Raw genomic sequence first — 27,493 nt, forward strand, 5'->3', positions numbered from 1 at the left:
TATGCAGAGCACATCATGAGAAACGCTGTGCTGGAAGAAGCACAAACTGGAATCAAGAGTGCTGGGAGAAATATCAGTGACCTCAGATATGCAGATGACACCACCCTTATGGCAGAAAGTGAAGAACTAAAAAGCCTCTTGATGAAAGTGAAAGAGGAGAGTGAAAAAGTTGGCTTAAAGCTCAACATTCAGAAAAAGAGGATCATGGCATCTGGTCCCATCACGTTATGGCAAATAGATGGATAAACTGTGGAAACAGTGTCAGAGTTTATATTTTTGGGCTCCAAAATCACTGCAGATGGTGACTGCAGCCATGAACTTAAAGAATGCTTACTCCTTGGAAGGAAATTTATGATCAACCTAGACATCATATTAAGAAGAGGTGGCAAGAATACAGAGAAGAACTGTACAAAAAAGATCTTCATGATCTGGATAATCACGATGGTGTGATCACTCATCTAGAGCCAGACATCCTGAAATGTGAAGTGAAGCGGGTCTTAGGAAGCATCACTACGAACAAAGCTAGTGGAGGTGATGGAATTTCAGTTGAGCTATTTCAAATCCTGAAAGATGATGCTGTGAAAGTGCTGCACTCAATATGCCAGCAAATTTGGAAAACTCAGCAGTGGCCACAGGACTGGAAAAGGTCAGTGTTCATTCCAATCCCAAAGAAAGGCAATGCCAAAGAATGCTCAAACTACCACACAGTTGCACTCATCTCACACGCTAGTAAAGTAATGCTTAAAATTCTCCAAGCCAGGCTTCAGCAATACGTGAACTGTGAACTTCCAGATGTTCAAGCTGGTTTTAGAAAAGGCAAAGGAACCAGAGATCAAATTGCCAACATCCTCTGGATCATGGAAAAAGTAAGAGAGTTCCAGAAAAATATCTGTTTCTGCTTTATTGACTGTGCCAAAGCCTTTGACTGTGTGGATCACAATAAACTGTGGAAAATGCTGAAAGAGATGGGAATACCAGACCACCTGATCTGCCTCTTGAGAAATCTGTATGCAGGTCAGGAAGCAACAGTTAGAACTGGACATGGAAGAATAGACTGGTTGCAAATAGGAAAAGGAGTACGTCAAGTCTGTATATTGTCATCTTGCTTATTTAACTTCTATGCAGAGTACATCATGAGAAACGCTGGACTGGAAGAAACACAAGCTGGAATCAAGATTGCAATCTGCAGATTGCAGATTGGGAGAAATATCAATCAACTCAGATATGCAGATGATACCACCCTTATGGCAGAAAGTGAAGAGGAGCTAAAAAGCCTCTTGATGGAAGTGGAAGAAGAGAGTGAAAAAGTTGGCTTAAATGTCAACATTCAGAAAACGAAGATCATGGCATCCAGTCCCATCACTTCATAGGAAATAGATGGGCAAACAGTGGAAACAGTGTCAAATTTTATTTTTTGGGGCTCCAAAATCACTGCAGATGGTGACTGCACCCATGAAATTAAAAGACGCTTACTCCTTGGAAGAAAATTATGACCAACCTAGATAGCATATTCAAAAGCAGAGATACTACTTTGCCGACTAAGGTCTGTCTAATCAAGGCTATGGTTTTCCAGTAGTCATGTGTGGATGTGAGAGTTGGACTGTGAAGAAGGCTGAGCGCCAAAGAATTGATGCTTTTGAACTGTGGTGTTGGAGAAGACTCTTGAGAGTCCCTTGGACTGCAAGGAGATCCAACCAGTCCATTCTGAAGATCAGCCCTGGGATTTCTTTAGAAGGAATGATGCTAAAGCTGAAACTCCAATACTTTGGCCACCTCATGCAAAAAGTTAACTCATTGGAAACAACTTTGATGCTGGGAGGGATTGGGGGCAGGAGGAGAAGGGGACGACAGAGGATGAGATGGCTGGATGGCATCACTGACTTGATGGACATGAATCTGAGTGAATTCCGGGAGTTGGTGATGGACAGGCAGGCCTGGCATGCTGCGATTCATGGGGTCACAAAGAGTCAGACACGACTGAATGACTGAACTGAAGACAGCATTAAAAATCAGAAACGTTACTTTGCAAACAAAAGTCCATCTAGTCAAGGCTATGGTTTTTCCAGTAGTCATGTATGCATGTGAGAGTTGGACTGTGAAGAAAGCTGAGCACCAAAGAATTGATGCTTTTGAACTATGATGTTGGAGAAGACTCTTGAGAGTCCCTTGGACTGCAAGGAGATCCAACCAGTTCACCCTAAAGGAGATTAGTGCTGGGTGTTCATTGGAAGGACTGATGTTGAAGCTGAAACTTCAATATTTTGGCCACCTGATGCGTAGAGCTGATTCATTTGAAAAGACCCTGATGCTGGGAAGGATTGAGGGCGGGAGCAGAAGGGAACGACAGAGGATGAGATATTTGGATGACATCACCAACTGGGTGGGCATGAGTTTGGGTAAACTCTGGGAGTTGGTGATGGCCAGGGAGGCCTGGCATGCTGCAATTCATGGGGTCACAAAGAGTTTGACTGAACTGAATTACACTGAATGTTCATTCAACGTTTGTGTATAGATGCATGAAAGACTAGATTTTTTTTAATGTTTTAATGAAGCATTAATTCCTTAATTCCCCAAAAGAGGAAAAAATTAAGAAAATTATTGAAGAGGATTTTTCTGAAAATATGATAGGTTCAAGTGGTTTTCAGGTGAATTCTTTTTACCTCTTAAAACTCATATAACTGCTGTAATAGTTAAATAGTTTCTGATTATAGGAGAAGAAAATCATCACTCTATGAGGTCACCATAATCCTGAAATGAATGAATAAAACAAGATAGAAAAATGTTCCTAAATATATGCAGAAAAATATCACATAGTATGGATTATTAAAACAACTCCCTGATGTAAAGATAAGAAAATATTAATATAAATAATATAACTAATGGACCATATTATTAGGTCAAAGGAAATAAATAAGCATTATAGTAGATGCCCCAAAGACATATGACAATGTTGAACATCCAAACACCCAATATTGATTTTTCAAAGTTATAAAATAAGGATTGTGGATATTTAAAATATAAATATATTAACAGAGAATTCAGATACACAACACACACACACACATACACACCCCTCATGTTAAGATCCAGCATCTTGCCGAATGATGAAATATTAGAACTAGTCTCATCTGCCTAGAACAAATAAATTAAGATCTTCTGTCACCATTATTGTTTAATGTTTCATAAATGTCTCTTGGATATATTTGAAGCTCTACTACAGATGGTCCTGTGGTAAACTGAATAATGGACTCCCAACATTTTCTTTCAGAGAAGGCACTGACACCCTACTCCAGTACTCTTGCCTGGAAAATCCCATGGATGGTGGAGCCTGGTGGGCTGCAGTCCATGCGGTCTCGAAGAGTTGGGCATGACTGAGTGACTTCACTTTCACTTTTCACTTTCATGCATTGGAGGAGGAAATGGCAACCCACTCCAGTGTTCTTGCCTGGAGAATCCCAGGGACAGGGGAGACTGGTGGGCTGCCATCTATGGGGTCGCACAGAGTCGGACACCACTGAAGCGACTTAGCAGCAGCAGCAGCAGCAACATTTTCTTTGCTGTACTCTGTAGAAGCTGTGAAGACATTATATTACATGGCTAAGGGAATTTGAAGATGTGATTAAGATTACAAACCTTAAATCAAGATATTAGCCTGAACTATACAGGTGAGTTCAATCTAATCACCAGGCAAGAATTCTCCAGGCAAGAATATTGGAATTGGTAGCCATTCCCTTCTCCAGGGGATCCTCCCAACCCAGGGATCAAACCCTGGTCTCCTGTATTGTAGGCAGAGTCTTTACCAGCTGAGCCACTAGGGAAGCCCAATCTAATCACAGGATACCTTGAAACACAAAACAAAAAAGATTTCAAGTATGAGAAGAATTTTACTAGTGTTCCTGTCTCTAAGACAGAGGGCCTGCTTGTAAGAACCTGAGAGGCCTGTAGCTACTATATGAAATGAAGTGTTAGTCACTTAGTCTTGTCTGACTCTTTGCAACCCCATGGACTGTAGCCCGCCTGGCTCCTCTGTCCATGAAAAACTTCTCCAGGCAAGAACATTGGAGTGAATTGCCACTCCGTTCTCCAAGAGATCTTCCCCACCCAGGGACTGAGCCCAGGTCTTCTGCATTGCAAGCAGATTCTTTACCATCTGAAGTGAAGTGAATTTGCTCAGTCGTGTCCAACTCTCTGCGATCCCATGGACTGTAGCCTACCAGGCTCCTCAGTCCATGGGATTTTCCAGGCAAGAGTACTGGAGTGGGTTGCCATTTCCTTCTCCAGGGGATCTTCCTGACCCAGGGATCAAACCTGGGTCACCCACATTGTAGGCAGATGCTTTACCATCTGAGCTACCATCTGAATTAGTCCACAAATGACAGCCAGCAAGGAAACAGGGAACTTCAACTGCATGGAATTGGATTCTGCCAACAACCTAAATAAACTGGAAAGCAGAGCTTCTCAATAACAACTCAGAGATCAAAACTATGATTTCATCTTTGTGAAACATGAAACAGAAAAATTAACCTAGATTTCTGACTGAACAGAACTGTGAGATAATAAATTTCTGTTGGTTTAAAGTGATAAATTTGTATAAAGTGTTATGCCAGGGTCATGGACTGAATTGTCTCTCCAAATTTTGTATGTTGAAGCTCTAACTCTCAAGATAGCTGTATTTGAAGACAGAACCTTTAAGGAGATAATTGAGCTCATAAGGGTGAGACTCTAACCTTATAGAAGGAAGAGGAATAAGAGGAAGAAACACCAGAGATCTCTCTCTCTTTCCATGCACGTGCAAGCAAGAGGGCAGTCATCCACAGAACAATGAAAAAGCCTCAGCAGAAATCAACTTTTCTGGCACCTTGATCTTGGACTGCTAGCCTCAAGAATTGTGAGAAAATAACTTTCCATGTGGTATTCTGTTATGGAAGCCCTAGCCAATTAAAACAGGCAATGACAGAAAACTAACATGATGTGAGAGCCATCGATAGGGACTGATTCTGGCAACATGAAATATCTAGGGTTTTGGTGTGTTTGTTCATTTACACTTAGCTGACAGTATATATTTGCCTTTTCACATTCTATTCACATGATCAAGTTTATCAGTTGTTTCTTCAATGACTTTTAGATTTTGTATCTTGCTTAGAAAAGACTTCAAATCTCTCTACCCATCCCCAGTCTCTTCCTGACTTGCTCTAGAATAACATTTGAACATTAGTTTGCATAATGACCATTTTTTTCCTTTCTGATCTTGCTTCACTTTTTTAAAGTTCTCTTCCCTTAACTTTCCCTTCCCTGTTTACAGTTTCCCTGAATGCCAGGAACAGCCCATCGTGTGAGTTCTTTTTGAGAGATGCTCTATCTAACTGCCCTGTTCCAATTTTTATTGATTTCTTTGAGGGTTGTTCCTTCTCCCCACTGATTGTGGCAGATGAGAAGTGTAATTCTACCATATACATCTTTCCACCATAATGTATGATAATTATATTGATAGAATATTAATTTTTCCCTGATGAGTGGAACTTGGTACCACTCATGTACCAAGTATCACATGGATGATTAAAACAGAAAGGCACTGCTTGGACACTCAGTCCTATTTAAAGCATACCCAAGATGTTTCTTCACTTCTCTTTACCTTTGGGTATTATTTCAAATTTCCATTCTCCTTTTTAAAAAAAAGTAGCCCTTATTCATGGTTCTTTTTACAACTTTCTATCTTGTCATGTAGTTACTATCTTATTGCAGACCCCATACAGTGTATTGGAGCCATTTTGCAACTGCTCCTAAGAGTTAATTATCTGCCTCTTTTCTAAGCACTGTGTTTGGGGAGGTCAAGTTGGTCAGTTGAAGTTAGTCTTGGTGGGAATACTGAAACAGGCAGGCAGGTTCTTTACCACTATCAACACCTGGGAAGCTCTTACAACATATGCATTTTTCTAATTTTATGTTGGCAGTTATTTTTGGTAAAATAAAGGTACAAAACTATGACTTTTATTTTGATAAAACAAAGAATTGAAAGTTCTGAACTTAGAATATTATACAAGGTCATTTTAATAAGCTAAATGTCTATTAATAGGGTAATGTTACATAACTTATGTGAAGCCTGTACTAAAGAATATTATATAGTAGTGTAACAAGTATATATATTCTTGGCATCAAAACATTCTTAAATGGATAAAGTAAATGGCAGAAAATGTATATCTTATGTTGCATTTATGTACAAAAATTTTAAGTAGATTGATATGTAGGGGGCCACTGAGGAGCTGATAGTGTTCTACTTCTTGACTTGGGGAGTTGTTATAATGGCATATTGCATTTGTGACAATTCATTAAGCTGTAAAATTATGGTATGCATACTTTATACATCTATTATTCTTTAAATAGTTAAAGATAATATCTAAATATAAGTATGTATAGATATGTGTGTGTATATAATTTGAAAAATCTGGAAATGACCAATTATTAACAATGGTTCCTTCTGATGAGAGGTGTGGCATTTGGGGAAGAGAAATGGGGATGCAAATATTTTGTATTGTTAGAATGTTTTACAATCCATTGTATAATTTTTAGAGACTGAAAATCCCTCCAAAGAATGACTAGAAACTAAAAAAAAAAAAAAGAAAAACAATAACAGTTGTTTTGCCTCTGCAACTACACATTTTTCCTATAAAATTGATTTTCACTTTGCACATTCTCTCTTGTATTATCCTTGAAGTTCCAGATGGAGAGCTACATCCTCTCCTGTGTTTGCAAATATATGAACAAAGGAGACATATCTGAAATGTAAAATCTGTGTGACAGCCTCCTTCAAAGGAGTTTCCTCTGTCTTTGAAAACAAAGTAAATTACTTTAGTGAATTCAAATTCCATTTTGTGAAGTCTTTGTTGAGAAGTAAGTGAATATTCAGTCAAGAGCCTACAAACCTATCCACCAGTACTTATTTCCCCCTGGGTGCACTGGGATAAATATTTCAGTCTTAAAACTTTCTTGAATGTTAGTATGAGGAAGTATTTTAGGAGTAGAGACACAGAATATTTAAGTAATAAGTCCCAGGCTGGTCCCCATGAAGCCTTCTATGGGACTTAGAGACTTGTACATTGGCCAACGTCTACACTTTTCTTAAGACTCCCAATCCAGGTTTCATTCCCCTGAAGAACAGGTTTTTCTGCTTACTTGTTTTATCTGTTTTAATGTAACCAAAATTTCTGCACACAGCTGTTCAGGATAAGGCCAAAGTGATGAAAGCTGAAATCAGCTTTTTATAAATCTTTATTTATTATTCAGTTCAGTTCAGTTCAGTCGCTCAGTCGTGTCCGACTCTTTGTGACCGCATGAACCAAAGCACACCAGGCCTCCCTGTCCATCACCAAATCCCAGAGTCCACCCAAACCCATGTCCACTGAGTCGGTGATGCCATCCAACCGTCTCATCCTCTGTCATCCCCTTCTCCTCCTGCTCTCAGCCTTTCCCAGCATCAGGGTCTTTTCAAATGAGTCAACTCTTCGCATGAGGTGGCCAAAGTATTGGAGTTTCAGCCTCAGCATCAGTCCTTCCAATGAACACCTAGGACTGATCTCTTTTAGGATGAACTGGTTGGATCTCCTTGCAGTCCAAGGGACTCTCAAGAGTCTTCTCCAACACCTCAGTTCAAAAGCATCAATTCTTCGGCACTCAGCTTTCTTTATAGTCCAACTCTCACATCCCTACATGACCACTGGAAAAACCATAGCCTTGACTAGATGGACCTTTGTTGGCAAAGTAATGTCTCTGATTTTTAATATGATGTCTAGGTTGATCATAACTTTCCTTCCAAGGAGTAAATGTCTTTTAATTTCATGCTACAGTCACCATCTGCACTGATTTTGGAGCCCCGCCCCCTCAATAAAGTCTGTCACTCTTTCCACTGTTTCCCCATCCATCTGCCATGAAGTGATGGGACTGGATACCATTATCTTAGCTTTCTGAATGTTGAGCTTTAAGCTAAAATTTTCACTCTCCTCTTTCACTTTCATTAAGAGGCTCTTTAGTTCTTCTTATTTATTATAATTGGATTAAATTATGTTTATTATAATTTTATATGTTTATATTATATTATACTTGGATTATATTTCTAATATAAGTTCTTATTTATTATAATTGGAGGCTAATTACAATATGTGGTGGTTTTTGCAATACACTGACATGAATTAGCCACAGGTGAACATGTGTACCCCCATCCTGAAACCTCTCCCATCTCCCTCCCCACACCATCCCTCTGGGTTGTCCCAGACTACCAGTTTTGAGTGTCCTGTTTCATGCGTCAAACTTGCACTGGTCGTCAGTTTTACATGTGGTAATATGCATGCTTCAATGCTATTCTCTCAAATCACCCTACCTTCATTTTCTCTCACAGAGTCCAAAAGTCTGTCCTTTACATCTTTGTCACTTTTGCTGTCTTGCGTATAGGGCTGTCATTACCATTTTCCTAAATTCCGTATACATACATTAATAATGTATTGGTGTTTCTCTTTCTGACTTACTTCACTCTATAATAGGCTCCAGTTTCATCCGACTCGTTAGAACTGACTCAAATGTGTTCTTTTTTATAGCTGGGTAATATTTCATCAGGTACATGTATCACAACTTCCTTATCCATTCATCTGTCAATGGACATCTAGGTTGCTTCCATGTCCTAGCTATTGTAAACAGTGATGCAATGAACGTTAGGGTACGTGTGTCTGTTACAGTTCTGGTTTCCTTGGTGTGTATGCCCTGCAGTGGGATTGCTGGGTCCTACAGCGGTTCTATTTCCAATTTTTAAAGGAATTTCCATACTATTCTCCATAGTGGCTGTACTAGTTTGCATTCCCACCAACAGTGTAAGATGGTTCCTTTTTCTCCACACCCTCTCCAGCATTTATTGTTTGTAGACTTTTTGATGGCCACCATTCTGACCAGCATGAAATGGTACCTCATTGTGGTTTTGATTTGCATTTCTCTAAATAATGAGTGATGTTGAATATCTTTTCATGTGTTTATTAGCCATCTGTATGTCTTCCTTGGATAAATGTTTGTCTGGTTCTTTGGTCCACTTTTTGGGTCATTTATTTTTCTGGTATTGAGCTGCATAAGCTGCTTGTATATTTCAGAGATTAATTCTTTGTCAGTTGTTTTGTTTGCTATTATTTTATCCCATTGTGAAGACTGTCTTTTTACCTTGCTTATAGTTTCCTTCATTGTGCAAAAACTTTTAAGTTTAATTAGATTCCATTTGTTTGATTTTGTTTTTATTTCCATTACTCTCAGAGGTAGGTCATAGAGGATCTTGCTGTAGTTTATGTCAGAGAGTGTTCTGCCTATGTTTTTCTCTAAGAGTTTTATAGTTTTTGGCCTTACATTTAGATCTTTAATCTATTTTCAGTTTATTTGTGTGTATGGCATTAGAAAGTGTTCTAGTTTCATTCTTTTACAGATGGTTGACCAGTTTTCCCAGCACCACTTGTTAAAGAGATTGTCTTTTCTCCATTGTATATTCTTGCCTCCTTTGTCAAATATAAGGTGTCCATAGGTGTGTGGATTTATCTCTGGTCTTTCTATTTTGTTTCATTGATCTATGTTTCTGTCTTTGTGCCAGTACCATACTATCTTGATGACTGTAGCTTTAGAGTATAGCCTGAAGTCAGGCAGATTGATTCCTCCAGTTCCATTCTTCTTTCTCAAGATTGCTTTGGCTATTCGAGGTTTTTCGTGTCTCCATACAAATTGTGAAATTATGTGTTCTAGTTTTGTGGAAAATGTCATTGGTAGCTTGATAGGGATTGCGTTGAATCTATAGATTGCTTTGGGTAGTATAATCATTTTCACTATATTGATTCTCCCAATCCACAAAGAATTGATACTTCTGAACTGTGGTGTTGGAAAAGACTCTTGAGAGATCTCTTCAAGGAGATCAGACCAGTCAATCTTAAAGAAAATCAGTCTTGAATATTCATTTGAAGGACTGATGCTGAAGCTGATGCTCCAATACTTTGGCCAACCACTGCAAAGAACTGACTCTTTGGAAAAGACCCTGATATTGGGAAAGATTGGAGGCAGAAGAAGGGGACAGCAGAAGATGAGATGGTTGGATGGCATCACTGACTTAATGGGCATGAGTTTGAGCAAGCTCCAGGAATTGGTGAGGGACAGAGAAGACTGGCATGCTGAAATCCATGAGGTCACAGACAGTAGGACACAACTGAGTGAACTGAACTGAAATCCACGAACATGGTATATTTCTCCATCTATTTGCATCATCTTTGATTTCTTTCATCAGTATTTTACAGTTTTCTATATAGGTCTTTTGTTTCTTTAGACAAATATATTCCTAAATATTTTATTCTTTTCATTGCAATGGTGAATAGATTGTTTCCTTAATTTCTCTTTCTGTTTTCTCATTGTTAGTGTATAGAAATGCAAGGGATTTCTGTGTATTAATTTTATATTCTGCAACTTGGTTATATCATTGATTAGTTCTAGTAATTTTCTCTTGGTGTCTTTCAGGTTTTCTGTGTAGAAGATCATGTTCTTTGCAAACAATGAGAGTTTTATTTTTCTTTCCCAATCTGGATTCATTTTATTTCTTTTTCTTCTCCGATTGCTGTGGCTAGGACTTCCAAAACTGTGTTGAATAGTAATGGTGAGAGTGGGCACCCTTGTCTTGTTTTTGATTTTAGAGGAAATGTTTTCAGTTTTTCACCATTGAGGATAATGTTTGCTGTGGGTTTCTCATATATGGTTTTTATTTGGTTGAGATATGTTCCTTCTATGCCTGCTTTCTGGAGAGTTTTTTGGGTTTTCTTTTTTATCATAAATGTCAAAGGATTTCTCTGCATCTATTGAGATAATCATATGGCTTTTATCTTTCAATTTGTAGATATGGTGTATCACACCGATTTGCGAATATTGAGAATCCTTGCATACCTGGAATAAAGCCCACTTGGTCATAATGTATGATCTTTTTTTAATATATTGTTGGATTCTGTTGGAATTTTGTAAAGGATTTTTGCATCTGTAGTCATCAGTGATATTGGCTTGTAGTTTTCTTTTTTTGTGGCATCTTTGTCTGGTTTTGGTATTAGGGTGATGGTGGCCTCATAGAATGAGTTTGGAAGTTTACCTTCCTCTGCAATTTTCTGGAAGAGTTTGAGTAAGATAGGTGTTAGCTCTTCTCTAAATTTTTGGTAGAATTCAGCTGTGAAGCTATCTGGTCCTGGACTTTTGTTTGCTGGAAGATTTCTGATTACAGTTTTGATTTCTGTGCTTGTGATGAGTCTGTAAGATTTTCTATTTCTTACTGGTTCAGTTTTTGGAAGGTTATACTTTTCTAATTATTTGCACATTTCTTCCAAGTTGTCCATTTTATTGACATATAATTGCTCATAGTAGTCTCTTATGATCTTTTGTATTTCTGTGTGGTCTGTTGTGATTTCTCCATTATTTCTAATTTTATTGTTTTGCTTCTTCTCCCTTTTTTTCTTGATGAGTCTGGCTAACACTTTATCTATTTTATTTATTTTCTCAAAGAACTAGCTTTTAGTTTTGTTGATTTTTTGCTATAATTTCCTTTGTTTCTTTTTCATTTATTTCTGCTCTGATTCTTATGATTTCTCTCCTTTTACTAACTTTGGAGTTATTCTTTTCTTCTTTTTCTAGTTGTTTTAGGTGTAAAGTTATGTTGATTATCTGATGTTTCTCTTGTTTCTCGAGGTAGACATGTACTGCTATGAACCTCCCTCTTAGCACTGCTTTTACTGAATCCCATAGGTTTTGGGTTGTTGTGTTCTCATTTTCACTTGTTTCTATGCATATTTTGATTTCTTTTTTGATTTCTTCCATGATCTGTTGGTTATTCAGAAGTATGTTGTTTAACCTCCATATGTTTGTGTTTTTAATAGTTTTTTTCCTATAGTTGACATCTAATCTTACTGCATTGTGATCAGAAAAGATGCTTGAAATGATTTCATTTTTCAAAAATTTACCAAGGCTATATTTATAGCCCAGGATATGATCTGTCCTGGAGAATGTTCCATATACACTTGAAAAAAAGATGAAATCTATTGTTTCTGGGTGAAATGCCCTACAGATATCAATTAGGTCTAACTGGCCCATTGTATCACTTAAAGTTTGTGTTTCTATGCTAGTTTTCTGTTGGTTGATTTATCCATAGGTGTGAGTGGGGTATTAAAGTCCCCTACTATTATTATTGAGATCAAATTGCCAACATCCGCTGAATCTTCGAAAAAATAAGAGTTCCAGAAAAACATGTATTTCTGCTTTATTGACTATGCCAAAGCCTTTGACTGTGTGGATCACCATCAACTGTGGACAATTCTTCAAGAGATGGGAATACCAGACCACCTGACCTGCCTCTTGAGAAACCTATATGCAGGTCAGGAAGCAACAGTTAGAACTGGACATGGAACAACAGACTGGTTCCAAATAGGAAAAGGAGTATGTCAAGGCTGTATATTGTCACCCTGCTTATTTAACTTATATGCAGAGTACATCATGAGAAACACTGGACTGGAAGAAACACAAGCTGGAATCAAGATTGCTGGGAGAAATATCAATCACCTCAGATATGCAGATGACACCACCCTTATGGCAGAAAGTGAAGAGGAACTAAAAAGCCTCTTGATGAAAGTGAAAGAGGAGAGTGAAAAAGTTGGCTTAAAACTCAACATTCAGAAAATAAAGATCTTGGCATCCAGTCCCATCACTTCATGGGAAATAGATGGGGAAACAGTGGAAACAGTGTCAGACTTTATTTTTGGGGGCTCCAAAATCACTGCAGATGGTGATTGCAGCCATGAAATCAAAAGACACTTACTCCTTGGAAGGAAAGTTATGACCAACCTAGATAGCATACTCAAAAGGAGAGACATTACTTTGCCAACAAAGGTCTGTCTAGTCAGGGCTATGGTTTTTCCTGTGGTCATGTATGGATGTGAGAGTTGGACTGTGAAGAAAGCTGGGCGCCAAAGAATTGATGCTTTTGAGCTGTGGTGTTGGAGAAGACTCTTGAGAGTCCCTTGGACTGCAAGGAGATCCAACCAGTCCATTCTGAAGGAGATCAGCCCTGGGATTTCTTTGGAAGGAATGATGCTAAAGCTGAAATTCCAGTACTTTGGCCATTTCAAGTGAAGAGTTGACTCATTGGAAAAGATTCTGATGCTGGGAAGGATTGGGGGCAGGAGGAGAAGGGGATGACCGAGGATGAGATGGCTGGATGGCATCACTGACTCGATGGATGTGAGTCTGAGTGAACTCCGGGAGTTGGTGATGGACAGAGAGGCCTGGCGTGCTGCGATTCATGGGGTCACAGAGTCAGACATGACTGAGCGGCTGAACTGAACTGAACTATTATTGTGTTACTGTTAATTTCCCCATTCACATTTGTTAGCAGTTGTCTTATGTATTGAGGTGCTCCTATGTTGGTGCATATATATTTATAATTGTTATATATTCTTCTTGGATTGATCCTTTGATCATTTTGTAGTGTCCTTCTTTGTCTCTTATCTCAAGGTCTTTATTTCAAGGTCTATTTTTATCTGATATGAGTATTGCTAATCCTCCTTTCTTTTGTTCTCCATTTGCATGAAATATCTTTTCCCAGCCTTTCACTTTCAGTCTGTATGTGTCCCTAGGTCTGAGGCAGGTCTCTCATAGATGGCATATATAAAAGTCTTGTTTTTCTATCCATTCAGCCAGTCTTTTGGTTGCAGCATTTAACCCATTTACATTTAAGGAAATTATTGATGAGTATGGTCCTATTACCATTTACTTTGTTGTTTTGGGTTCATTTTTGTAAACCTTTTCTGTGTTTCCTGTCTAGAGAAGATCATTTAACATTGTTGAAGAGCTGGTTTGGTGATGCTGAATTCTCTCAGCTTTTGCTTGTCTGTAAAGCATTTGATTTCTCCTTCATATCTGAATGATATCCTTGCTAGATAGAGTAATCTTGGTTGTAGGTTTTTCTCTTTCATCACTTTAAGTATGTCCTGCCTTTCCCTTCTGGCCTGAAGACTTTTTATTGAAAGATCAGTTGTTATTCTTATGGGGATCCCCTTGTGTGCTATTTTTTTGCTTTTCCCTTTCTATTTTTAATATTTGCTCTTTGTATTTGATCTTTGTCAGTTTGATTAATATGTGTCTTGGTGTGTTTTACCTGGGTTTATCCCTGTTTGGGACTCTTAAAATGGGAAACAAAACTTCATTTTGTTTTCAAGATTTGGGATCATCTTTACTGTCATTGTTCTGAGTTCTTTTTCATGTAGACTCCCTACCACCTCCTCTTTTGTTTGGTTTGGTGGGGTTTTATCATGTTCCCTTACCTGCTGAATATTTCTCTGTCTTTTCATTTTTCTTAGATTGCTATGTTTGGGGTGCTGTTTCCCAGGCTGGAAGTTTGTGGTCCCTGTTAATTGTGGAGTCTGATCCTTGTGAGTGGGGTTGGACCAGTGGCCTATCAATGTTTCCTGGTTGGGGGAGTTGTGTCTGTGTTTTGGTGCATAGAGTCAAATCTCTTCTCTCTGGAGTGCAATGAAGTGTCCAGTAGTGAATTTTGGGGTGTCTATAGATTTGGCATGACTTTGGGCAGCCTATCTTTTAATGTTCAAGTGTTTAGTGTTTAATGTTTAGTGTTCCTGTTTTGCTGGAGAATTAGTGTGGTGTGTCTTGCACTGGAACTTGTTGACTGGAGCTTGGTTTCAGGGTAGGCATGGAGACTTTTGGGTGAGCTCTTATCTAGTAATGTTCCCTGGAGTCAGGAATTCTCTGATATTCTAAAGTTTTGGAGTTAAGCCTCCTGCCTTTGGTTTTTGGTTCTTCTCTTACAGTAACCTCAAGACTTCTCCATCTCTACAGCATAGAAGATAAAACACCTATGTTAATGGTGAGACAATTCTCCACAGCCAGACACCCAGAGAGATTCACAGAGTTTTATAGAGAAGAGAGGAGGGAGGAGGGAGATAGAGGTAACCAGGAGGAGAAAAGGGAGGATCAAAAGGGGAGACAGCAATCAAGGCAGTAATCAAATCCCTAAGTGCTCTCCACAGCCTGGAGCACCCAGAGAGATTCAGAGTTATGTAGAGAACAGGGAGGAAAGACATAGAAGTGGCCTGAAGGAGAAAAGGAAGGGTCAAAAAGGGAGAGAGAAATGAAGCCAGAAGTCATATCCCTAAGTGAAAATGGATACTGAAGATTAGATCCTTAAAGGTAAAAAATTGATAACAAATATCAAAAGGCAAAGATTAGAAGTCTAGACTAGAAGTTAGACTCTCAAAAATACAATATAAAAAATACAAAACAAAATCAGTCGCAAAATTTTTAACGAATATATATATAGAGAGAGTTTGTTTTAAAAATAGTTTTTTTTTTTTTAAAAAGGTAATAGTAGGGTATACAACAAAGAAGGCGATGGCACCCCTCTCCAGTACACTTGCCTGGAAAATCCCATGGACAGAAGAGCCTGGTAGGCTGCGGTCCATGGGGTCGCAAAGAGTCGGACATGACTGAGCGACTCCCCTTTCACTTTTCACTTTCGTGCTTTGGAGAAGGAAATGGCAACCCACTTCAGTGTTCTTGCCTGGAGAATCCCAGGGACGGGGAGCCTGGTGGGCTGCCGTCTATGGGGTCACTCAGAGTCGGACACGACTGAAGTGACTTAGCAGGGTATAAAAATGAAAGTTAAAGGAGTAATAAATAACTATTAAAAATTTTTTAATTAAGAAATTAAAAAGTGATAATAGTAAAAATATATCTAAGAATGTCTGTGGAGTTGTTGTGGACAGTGCAGGGTCAGTTCAGTGTCAGATAGTCCCTTGTTCTGGAGTGTACTTGTTCTCATGGTCTATAGATGCCCCTTAAATGCACAGTCTCAGTATTAACTGAGAGTTTAAGTCTATTTTACCTGTCACTTCCAGAGCAGTTCTCCCTTCTTTGTTTATTTTGTCTTCCTCTGTTTGCAAGGCCCTTCAGTGTCTAGTTTCCACCCTGACACAAGGGGATGAAGGTGGCCACTTACTTAGGCTCACTTGTTCAGTTGTGTTGTGAGGATGGAGGGACATTGGAAACAAACACTGCTGGCATATGTGTGGAGTGCTCACAGTGGATGGATCACACTTGGTTTGTCACAGATCAAGGTGGCATGTACTTCCTGGGTCCACACTGCTCAGGCTCCAGGGTGCTCTGCAAGAGCACTGTCCCAAGTGGTCCCTGTGCTTCGTGCACTTCCCAGGTCTAAGCCGCTCAGGTTCTTGGGTGCTCTGCAGGGACACAGACCCAGATGGGCTGTGTGTTTTGTGCCCTTCCCAGGCCTGAGCAGTGCAGGCAACTGGGTACTTGGAGAGTGCACTGTCCTGGTTATGCCATGTATCTCCTCTGGGGAGCTGATCTCAGGCTGTGACACTCCTAGTAGATGTCAACTGTCCAGGATCCCAGGAAGACATGATTATCAACTGGGAGCTTGCTCACAGTTTGGTGGAAAATGCAGTCTCTGGGGCTGAGATTTCAGCAGGCCCTTTCCTTCCAGCTCTGGCTTGGACCATTCTTAAAGAAAGAAGACAATTTCTTCTCCTTGAACACTGGAATACACTTTGGAATAAAATTCATTTGATGCCATTATTTAAACAACATTGGATTAGTCTCATCTGTATTTCTGACACTTTTAGAGTCTTCCTAAAACATTTGGCTACATAGTTCAACATATGGTGAAAACATGGAGTGGTCAGGAAACGGTTTTCACTTTGGCATTGTTAATTTTTAAAGCTTTCCCCAAGATTGCCATTTTAAATCGTTCATGTCTAGAATGGCAAAGGAGACTTATTGCATATTGTACTTTATATCTCCTTTAGGTAAATCAATAATGAATGTATTTTTTATTAGACAGATAGCACTGGGCTAGGAGTCTGTAATTTGCATTTTCATTCTCCCTGCCAGTCCTGACTTTAAGCGTGGGGAAAATCTTTACTCTCCAAATTCTGAACAATACAGCACCAACCTCTGACTACTTGGCATTTTCTGCCAACTCACTTTTTGGTCAAATCTAATGTGTGGAGAGAATATCATAGAATTTATATCTTCTCCAAATTCTAGGTAAATTCTTAAGCTTGTGCATGTGCAGCAAGACTGCAGAGAGAAGCAGAGAATTCCTTTAGAGTCCTTCTTCACAGCCACAGGTAAAACAGGATTCATAAAAAATTGGAAGGTCGATAATGTCCATCAAATTTTCCCATCTCTCAGGATACTTGAAAGACAGCAAAGATGGTCATACTAATCCTTCTTCTGGGGAGAAGGATGTCAAACTCTGGTACTACCTTAAGATTCAGAATACAGACTGTATTTCCCAGGCATGGAGGTAGAGTAGGTAAAGAAAAACAAAAGCCTTCTGTGTCTCAGTCATTCTATTATCCTCTTTCTATCTGAAAAAGATACTTGGGAGGAGTTGGGAGATGGAGCTCTGGGATGTCTGATGATTCTCGGCTCCCTGGTTTTCATATGTGGGTGATCATCATGGACCAGAAAATGCTGTGCCTCCCTCAGAGAAGGCATGGGCTGCTGCTCCACAATTGAGCATGCTGCTGCATTTGCCCTTGGGACCTCCTGTGTTTCCCTCTTCTTGGGCAGTGCACTGGGCATTGACAGAAGCCTCAGGAAGATGGTGGTTAGCATTGCAAGGCAGGTGAAATGTAGATGTTCATGTTGCATTGATTATAACTGTTTCTTCCTTTCCCCTGCCTCTGCCTAATGTTGACCCAGCCTCTGGTCTGGGTCTAGGTCTCTAGATCTCTAGATTAATTTATCTACACCTCCCCAACCCTCTATTTTTTATTTTTACTTCAAGCAAACTTCCCATTGCTTTCCTTCTCATCTACTTATGGACATGCTCCTCTAGTTTATTAAACCATTAGCCTTTAGCTCATCCCATCTTAACCTGAAAATCAACCTGTCTATCTTCCTCTTCACACAGACCATCTCCCCTGAAGTTCAACTAGGAGACATCACATGAGTTCTGTGCAATTCTTCAAAGCTTTTCCATCAGTATCAAAAGTCTCCAACTTGAAGGTTTGAAAGTGAAAATTTAATATTCCAGAATCTTAGTAATTCAATAAAACCTGAAAAATTACAACATAAATATTTATACAGTACTCATAGATACCTCTAACTCCAATATTATCTCCAATATTATCTATTTATATTTTAAATGGCAACATTTTATAAAGATAATAACACTGTGGTGATAAAAATCTGGTTTGAAACCCTGTTCCTCCCCTTACTTAGTTGTGCTCAATTAGAAGGCTATTTACTGTCTTTAGAGTTTGTTTACTTACATATAAAACAAGGTTGTAATATCCACCTTAAAGACTTGTTTTGAGGATCAAATAAAATAATATATGTAAAATACCTGGCAAATGATAGATGCTAAATAAATATCAGTTCCACTATACTGCCTTCACCCCAGAACAATATATTGTGGGATAATTAGATGATGGATAACCCTGCACATCTCTAGGTACCTCGTTAGTCCTTAACGTGATCACATCCTCTTCTCAGTAAGTTGACTTGCCAGAATTCATTTCTCATCTTCTTTCCTTGATCTAAGTCAAATAACATTTTCTAGGTATCAGTAGACCCACATGCCCTAAAACTACTTGCTTTACAATAATCAAAACAGTTTTATTCATTACTTTTTAAACAAAAAAGAGTGTTTTGGAAAAAAAAATGTTATTTTCAATTTTTTTCCTCAAACTCGTGAGTGAAAGGAACATGTGGGAATAAATACAATAAATATGACACATTTTTAATACAAAATAGAAAATGTTACTCAATATGTTGTAAGCTGAGTAAAAAATGACATTCTTATTTTGCTAATTGTCAGCTTTAAATTTTCATTCCTGATCATCTCTGTATTCAAAGTGGTTGAAAGTCAAATAGAATACCAGGAGGATCTTGCATTGAGAGACGCAATATACACAATCAACATGTATACTTCCAAATACTATTAATTCATTTTTAAAAATATTTTAAAATAAAGCACATGGATATAGCCAAATGTTCTGATTTTTCTTTTTCTCATTTTGTCTGATTTTTCATGACATCCAAATGCATTGAGTATCACTTCTCTATACTCAAGTCTGTACCATTTATCTCTGTTTCCTTTGCTGGCTTTGTAAGATCCTTCTATTTGTATTCCATCTTTTAGGACAATTCTAATAGAACTTTCTAATAAATAAATGTGTGAGATATGAATTAAGACGGCATAGTTCTCAAAAGTTTGCTGATCACGCATCACTCAGAAATGCCTCTGATCGGCTTCAAGAGTGAGGTTGCTGCTGCTACTACTGTGGCTAAGTCGCTTCAGTCGTGTCCGACTCCGTGCGACCCCATAGATGGCAGCCCACCAGGCTCCCCCGTCCCTGGGACTCTCCAGGCAAGAGCACTGGAGTGGGTTGCCATTTCCTTCTCCAATGCATGAAAGTGAAAAGTGAAAGTGAAGTCGCTCAGTCGTGTCCAACTCTTCACAACCCCATGGACTGCAGCCTACCAGGCTCCACCGTCCATGGGATTTTCCAGGCGAGAGTACTGGAGTGGGGTGCCATCGCCTTCTCCGAAGAGTGAGGCTAGTGGTGGTAAACTCTTTACATGTTAAAAGTCAAATTGCCTTCCAGATACTCCACAGTAGAGAGATTCAGCTTCTCTCTTGATTCTCTGAATCCAAATGTCCCTCCATCCACCTGAGTTTAAAAACTGAAAGGGAGTCAGCTAGAGAGAGGCCTAATTCAGATGCAATATGACTCCTGGCTCAGATGTAAAGAATCTGCCTGCAGTGCAGGAGACCTAAGTTCAAACCCTGGGTTGGGAGAATCCCCTGGAGAAGGGAATGGCAACCCACTCCAATATTTTTGCTTGGAGAAATCCATGCAAACACACATTCTTTCCTTTCCTTTCTGTGTATGCATAGGAATGAATAAATGAGTGAAGAGGAACTTAAATGAATTCATTTAAAGTAACTATGATTTTGTTACAGATGGCTAACAAACACATGAAATGATGCTCAACATCACCATGAGTTCAGTTCAGTTAAGTCGCTCAGTCATGTCCGACTATTTGCGACCCCATGAATTGCATCATGCCAGGCCTCCCTGTCCATCACCACTCCCGGAGTTCACTCAAACTCAGGTCCATCAAGTCGGAGATGCCATCCAGCCATCTCATCCTTGGTCATCCCCTTTTCCTCCTGCCCCCAATCCCTCCCAGCATCAGTCTTTTCCAATAAGTCGACTCTTCACATGAGGTGGCCAAAACACTGGAGTTTCAGCTTTAGCATCATTCCTTCCAAAGAAACCCAGGGCTGATCTCCTTCAGAATGGACTGGTTGGATCTCCTTGCAGTCCAAGGGACTCTCAAGAGTCTTCTCCAACACCACACTTCAAAAGCATCAATTCTTCGGTGCTCAGCTTTCTTCATAGTCCAACTCTCACATTCATACATGACCACTGGAAAAACCATAGCCTTGACTAGACAGACCTTTGTTGGCCATGTAATGTCTCTCCTTTTGAATATGCTACCTATGTTGGTCATAACTTACCTTCCAAGGAGTAAGCGTCTTTTAATTTCATGGCTGCAATCACCATCTGCAGTGATTTTGGAGCCCCCAAAAATAAAGTCTGACACTGTTTCCACTGTTTCCCCATCTATTTCCCATGAAGTGATGGGACTAGATGCCATGATCTTTGTTTTCTGAATGTTGAGCTTTAAGCCAACTTTTTCACTCTCCTCTATCACTTTCATCAAGAGGCTTTTTAGTTCCTCTTCACTTTCTGCCATAAGGGTGGTGTCATCTGCCTATCTGAGGTTATTGATATTTCTCCTGGCAGTCTTGATTCCAGCTTGTGTTTCTTCCAGCCCAGTGTTTCTCATGATGTACTCTGCATATAAGTTAAATAAGCAGGGTGACAATATACAGCCTTGACATACTCCTTTTCCTATTTGGAACCAGCCTGTTGTTCCATGTCCAGTTCTAACTTGCTTCCTGACCTGCATATAGGTTTCTCAAGAGGCAGGTCAGGTGGTCTGGTATTCCCATCTCTTTCAGAATTTTCCACAGTTTATTGTGATCCACATAGTTAAAGGCTTTGCCATAGTGTGATTCCTCACCTAGAGCCAGACATCCTAGAATGTGAAGTTAAGTGGGCCTTAGAAAGCATCACTACAAACAAAGCTAGTGGAGGTGATAGAATTCCAGTTGAGCTATTTCAAATCCTGAAAGATGATGCTGTGAAAGTGCTGCACTCAATATGCCAGCAAATTTGGAAAACTCAGCAGTGGCCACAGGACTGGAAAAGGTCAGTTTTCATTCCAATCCCAAAGAAAGGCAATGCCAAAGAATGCCCAAACTACCACACAATTGCACTCATCTCACACGCTAGTAAAGTAATGCTCAAAATTCTCCAAGCCAGGCTTCAGGAATATGTGAACCGTGAACTTCCAGATGTTCACTCATTATCAGAGAAATGCAAATCAAAACCAGAATGAGGTACCATTTCACGCCAGTCAGAATGGCTGCTGTCAAAAAGTCTACAAACAATAAATGCTGGAGAGCGTGAGGAGAAAAGGAACCCTCTTAGACTGTTGGTGGGAATGCAAACTAGTACAGCCACTATGGAGAACAGTGTGGATATTCCTTAAAAAACTGGAAATAGAACTGCCATAGGACCCAGCAATCCCACTGCTGGGCATACACACCGAGGAAACCAGAATTGAAAGAGACACGTGTATCCAATGTTCATTGCAGCACTGTTTACAATAGCCAGGACATGGGAGCAACCTAGATGTCCATCGGCAGATGAATGGATAAGAAAGCCATGGTACATATACTTAATGGAATATTACTCAGCCATTAAAAAGAATACATTTGAATCAGTTCTAATGAGGTGGATGAAACTGGAGCCTATTATACAGAGTGAAGTAAATCAGAAAGAAAAACACCAATACAGCATATTAATGCATATATATGGAATTTAGAAAGATGGTAACAATGACCTTATATGAAAGACAGCAAAAGAGACACAAATGTAAAGAATAGACTTTTGGACTCTGTGGGAGAAGGTGAGGGTGGAATGATTTGAGAGAATAACACTGAAACATGTATATTACTATATGTGAAATTGATCACCAGTCCAGGTTCGATGCATGAGACAGGGTGCTCAGGGCTGGTGCACTGGGATGACCCTGACGGATTGGATGGGGAGGGAGGTGGGAGGGGCGTTTAGGATGGGGAACACATTACATCCATGGCTGATTCGTGTCAATGTATGGCAAAACCACTACAATATTGCAAAGTAATTAGCCTCCAATTAAAATAAATTAATTAACTTTAAAAATAAAAGGAATATATATATATATATCTGAATCATTTTGCTTTATGCCAGAATTAATACGACATTGTTAATCAACTCCAATATAAAATAAAAAATTTAAAAAATAAAGTAACTATGATTCTGTGAAGATAAGAAAGCCAATTTCCTCATTTTGTAATGAGAAGAGTTGGGTTTCTATTTCTCTACATAAATTATCAGAACTTTGAATACATTTGTTTATTGTTCTTAGCCCCAGGAAGACTGTGTGAGATCTCTGATCAACAGTGGCTTGTAGATATGGTGAATGCAGATTTTTAGGAGACTGAAGTTCACAAAAATTTGAGGTCCTTCTCTGAGAAAAAGAATGCCCAAATACAATATTTGGTGCATAATAAAAGCTTTTTTTCCCTACCAATTGATCATATTTTACTTTTTCAAATGTTAAAAAATAGTGTATGACCGTGTAGTTCACTGCTGTGTGTTGACTGCTAACTGATGCCTTCTCCATGTCTGCTGTGTGAGTTGAGATGACCTAAAGCTTGGGCTCAATATTCAATGCCCAACTTAAAGACTTGGCAATCATATACCTCATTAAGAATCATAGACTTTTGCACAGTATGGTGGCCTCAGGTTGTTTGACTCACAGTAAGCTCAGCACTTTAGAGGGAGCATCCCTTTGAACAAGACAGAAACATCAAGTTCATTTATAACCTAGTCTCAGAAGGCTTGTGTTACTTGCATCGGTTTTTTTTTTTTTTTTTTTTGTCAAGGCAGGTAAATACCCAGCAAAGAATTTCTTGGTTGAGTTTGAGAATCCACATGAATTTTAGGATTTTTTTCTATTTATGCAAAAAGTACTGTGCTATTTTGATAAGGATTGTGTTATGTTTGTAGATTGATTAGGGGATAATCAATATTTTAACATCAATTCTTTCAATCTGTGAACTAGAGATGCCTTTCCATTTATTTGTGTACTTTAAAAAATTCTTTCAGAAAATTTTGTAGTTTGTAGTATACAAGTCTTTTGGTTTGTTGGTTGTTTCTTAAATATTCTTAAGTATTTTGCCCATTTTGATGTTATTGTAAATAGAATTATTTTCTAATTTATGTGTATGTTCACTTGTGTCTGACTCTTTGTGATCCCAAGGACTGTAGTCTGTGATAATTATTCATTACTGTATAGAAACAAAACTGATTTTCTTGTGTTGATTTTGCATTCTGTAACTTGACTGAATTTTATTTAGTCTAACAAGTTTTTGTGTGTAATCTTTATGAGTTTCTATATATAAGACCATGTTATCTATGAATAGAGGTAAATTTTGGTTTTCTTTCTGATATGAATGCCATTTGTTACTTTTTCTAACCTAATTGCTTTGGCTAAGATTTTTAGTATTACATTAAACAGAAGTGACAAGAGTTCTTGCCTTGTCTTACAGGAAAAATTTTAAGTTCACTTTGAGTATGATGTTAGCTGTTGTCTTTCCATATATTCACTTTATTATGTTGAGATAATTTCCTACTTTTCCTAGTTTGTTGAATGTTGTTAACATGAAAGAATGTTGAATTTGGTCAAAAGATCTTCTCCCTCAATTGAGATGATTATATGGTTTAATTTTTGACATTTGCTATGTTTTGTGATATATTACTTTGATTCATTTTCATGTATTGAAAATAATATATTAGTCATGATATATAATCCTCTCAATGTGCTGTTGAGTTCTCCTTGCTAGAATTTTTTATCAGTATTTACCCAGGCTATTGATCTGTTATTTTCCTTTTTTGTAGTATCATTATTTGCTTGATTTTGGTATCTGTGTAATGATCTTGGAAAGGTTCCCTCATCTTAAATTTTTAGAAGAGTTTTAAAAGGATTTCTGTTAATTATTCTTTAAATGTTTGGTAGAATTAATAAGGACATCTGGTTTTGGACTTTTCTTTGTGGGAGGTTTTTGATTACTGATTCAATCTCCTTACTAGAGGTCAGTTCAGATTTTTAAATTTCTTCACAATTTGGTCTCAGTAAGTGGTATGTTTCTATGAACTTATCCATTTCTTCTAGGTTATCCATTTTGTTGGCATATCATTATTCATAGTAGTCACTTCTGATCCGTTGTATTTCTGTGGTGTCATTTGTAATGTATCTCTTATTTCTGATTTCATTTATTTCAGTCTTTTTTCCTTAATTGTGCTAAAGTTTTGTCAATTTTGTTTACCTTTAAAGAAACTAACTCAGTTTTGTTGATTATTATTTTCTTCTAGTCTCTCTTTCAACTGAAAAGGCTCCATCTAGCAATTCTTGTAAGACAGGTCTGGTGGTGATAAAATCCCTCAATTTTTATCTGGAAAAGTCTTTATTTCTCCATCACTTGTGAAGAAAATTTTGCCAGGTATAGTAGTTCTTGACTAACAGTTTTCTCAGTACTTTGACTATGTCATCCCATTTTGGGCATATATAGAGAGATATAGGCATAGATATAGATATGAGACAGAGAAAGAGAGATGGGGTGGGAAGACAGATTTAAAAGCAATTACTCATGTGATTATGTAGGCTGAGAAGTCCAAAGATCTGCAGTTGGCAAACTGGAAACCCAGGAGAGCTGATGTATAGCTTCAGTCAAAGTCTGAAAGTCTGGGAGTCTTGTGAGCTGATGGTGTGAGTTTCAGTTTGAAAGGTAGCAAGTTTGAAGAAGAGCCAAATGCTTCAGCTGGAGTCCAAAGGCCATAAAACACCAATATCCCACCTCAAGGAGTCAGGTAGGAAGAGTTCCCTCTTACTCAACCTTTTTGTTATGTTCAGCTCTTCAGCTGATTGAATAAGGCTCACCCACATTTGGACCAGAAATCTGCTTCTCTCAGTCTAGGCAAGAAGATATAAATAGGCAGATGACAATTTGAGGAATGGTTTTAATTTTAAAAGACAGACTTTCCTAACTCATGGCAAATATTTGTGGAGCATCCTACCAGGTAACAATCCTTCAACAAAATACATGACCAAGAGTTTATCAGTCACTTTGCTCTTAACTCCCCTGGTCAGCATCTGTATATTGCAATTTATTAAAGTGTGACCTAAGGATCACCTGGATATGACTCACCTGGGTAATCAAAAATGTAGATTCTCAAACCAAACCCTACACTTAGCATGTCAGTATCTCCCTGAGTGTCTGTAAAGTATGCTGAACCTTATATAAATCTTGGCTTTTGAAAGTAAAATAATAATTTATTTTTGGATGTCCCCTTCAGAAAATGGCCTCAGGGAACCAGATAGCAGTTTGCTAAAAGCTCTACACCAAATTCTCCCTGGTTGTTCAATGTGAAGGGTGATATCAGTCTCACTTGACAATGTACAGATAAGAGTATAAATTTGGGTATTCACAAATCCTTGCTCCATAAATTGAATTCTGAATCTTTTTTCAGTAAGTGCATCTACTGAATAAAATGGTTCATTTGGATACTTTTGCTTATTGGCACCTATTAGGATAAATAGAACCATTTGTTATTTTGTGATGTTCTCACCTGTGGTTTCTAAAGTTCTGAGAAAAAGTGTAAGAAAAATAACCTAATATTTATTGAGTTCCAAAAATGTGCCACAATCTATATTTAGCACAATCCCATACATTTTTGCTAATTTAATACACACACAAGCAAAATGACTTGACATTATTATAAACTCCATGAGGAGACTGGCACAAAGATTTCACTCTGCCTGTCCAAAACCACACAGGTATTGTTATCAAATTAAATCCAAGATCATTAAAGATCTAAACGTTTAAGACCAGAAACTATAAAACTCCTAGAGGAGAACATAGGCAAAACACTCTCCGACATAAATCACAGCAGGATCTTCTATGGCCCACCTCCCAGAATACTGGAAATAAAAGAAAAAATAAACAAATGGGATCTAATTAAAATTAAAAGCTTCTGCACGACAAAGGAAACTATAAGCAAGGTGAAAAGACAGCCTTCTGAATGGGAGAAAATAATAGCAAATGAAGCAACTGACAAACAACTAATCTCAAAAATATACAAGCAACTCAAGTCCAGAAAAATAAACGACCCAATCAAAAAATGGGCCAAAGAACTAAATAGACATTTCTCCAAAGAAGACATATGGATGGCTAACAAACACATGAAAAGATGCTCAACATCACTCATTATCAGAGAAATGCAAATCAAGACCACAATGAGGTACCATTTCATGCCAGTCAGAATGGCAGTGATCCAAAAGTCTACAAGCAATAAATGCTGGAGAGGGTGTGGAGAAAAGGGAACCCTCCTACACTGTTGGTGGGAATGCAAACTAGTACAGCCACTATGGAGAACAGTGTGGAGATTCCTTAAAAAATTGCAAATAGAACTCCCTTATGACCCAGCAATCCCACTGCTGGGCATATATACCGAGGAAACCAGAATTGAAAGAGACACATGTACCCCAGTGTTCATCACAGCACTGTTTATAATAGCCAGGACATGGAAACAACCTAGATGTCCATCAGCAGATGAATGGATAAGAAAGCTGTGGTACATATACACAATGGAGTATTACTCAGCCATTAAAAAGAATACATTTGAATCAGTTCTAATGAGGTGGATGAAACTGGAGCCTATTATACAGAGTGAAGTAAGCCAGAAAGAAAAACACCAATACCTACTAACACATATATATGGAATTTAGAAAGATGGTAATGATAACCCTGTACACGAGACAGCAAAAGAGACACAGATGTATAGAATGGACTTTTAGACTCTGTGGGAGAGGGAGAGGGTGGAATGATTTGGGAGAATGGCATTGAAACATGTATACTATCAGGTAAGATACGAATCACCAGTCTATGTTCGATACAGGATACAGGATGCTTGGGACTGGTGCACGGGGATGATCCAGAGAGACGATATGGGGTGGGAGGTGGGAGGGGGGTTCAGGATTGGGAACTCATGTACACTTGTGGCTGAATCATGTCAATGTATGGCAAAACCAATACACTATTGTAGAGCAAAATAAAGTAAAAATAAAAATTAAAAATAAAATAAAATATATCCAAGATCATCTACATAAGAGCTGTGTTCTTTAGGTATTATGTCTTGTCATTCTCTTAGATTAGGGCACAAGCTAGACTGAA

Source organism: Budorcas taxicolor, chromosome 20 (genome assembly GCF_023091745.1).
Source record: "Budorcas taxicolor isolate Tak-1 chromosome 20, Takin1.1, whole genome shotgun sequence".
Lineage (NCBI taxonomy): Eukaryota > Metazoa > Chordata > Mammalia > Artiodactyla > Bovidae > Budorcas > Budorcas taxicolor.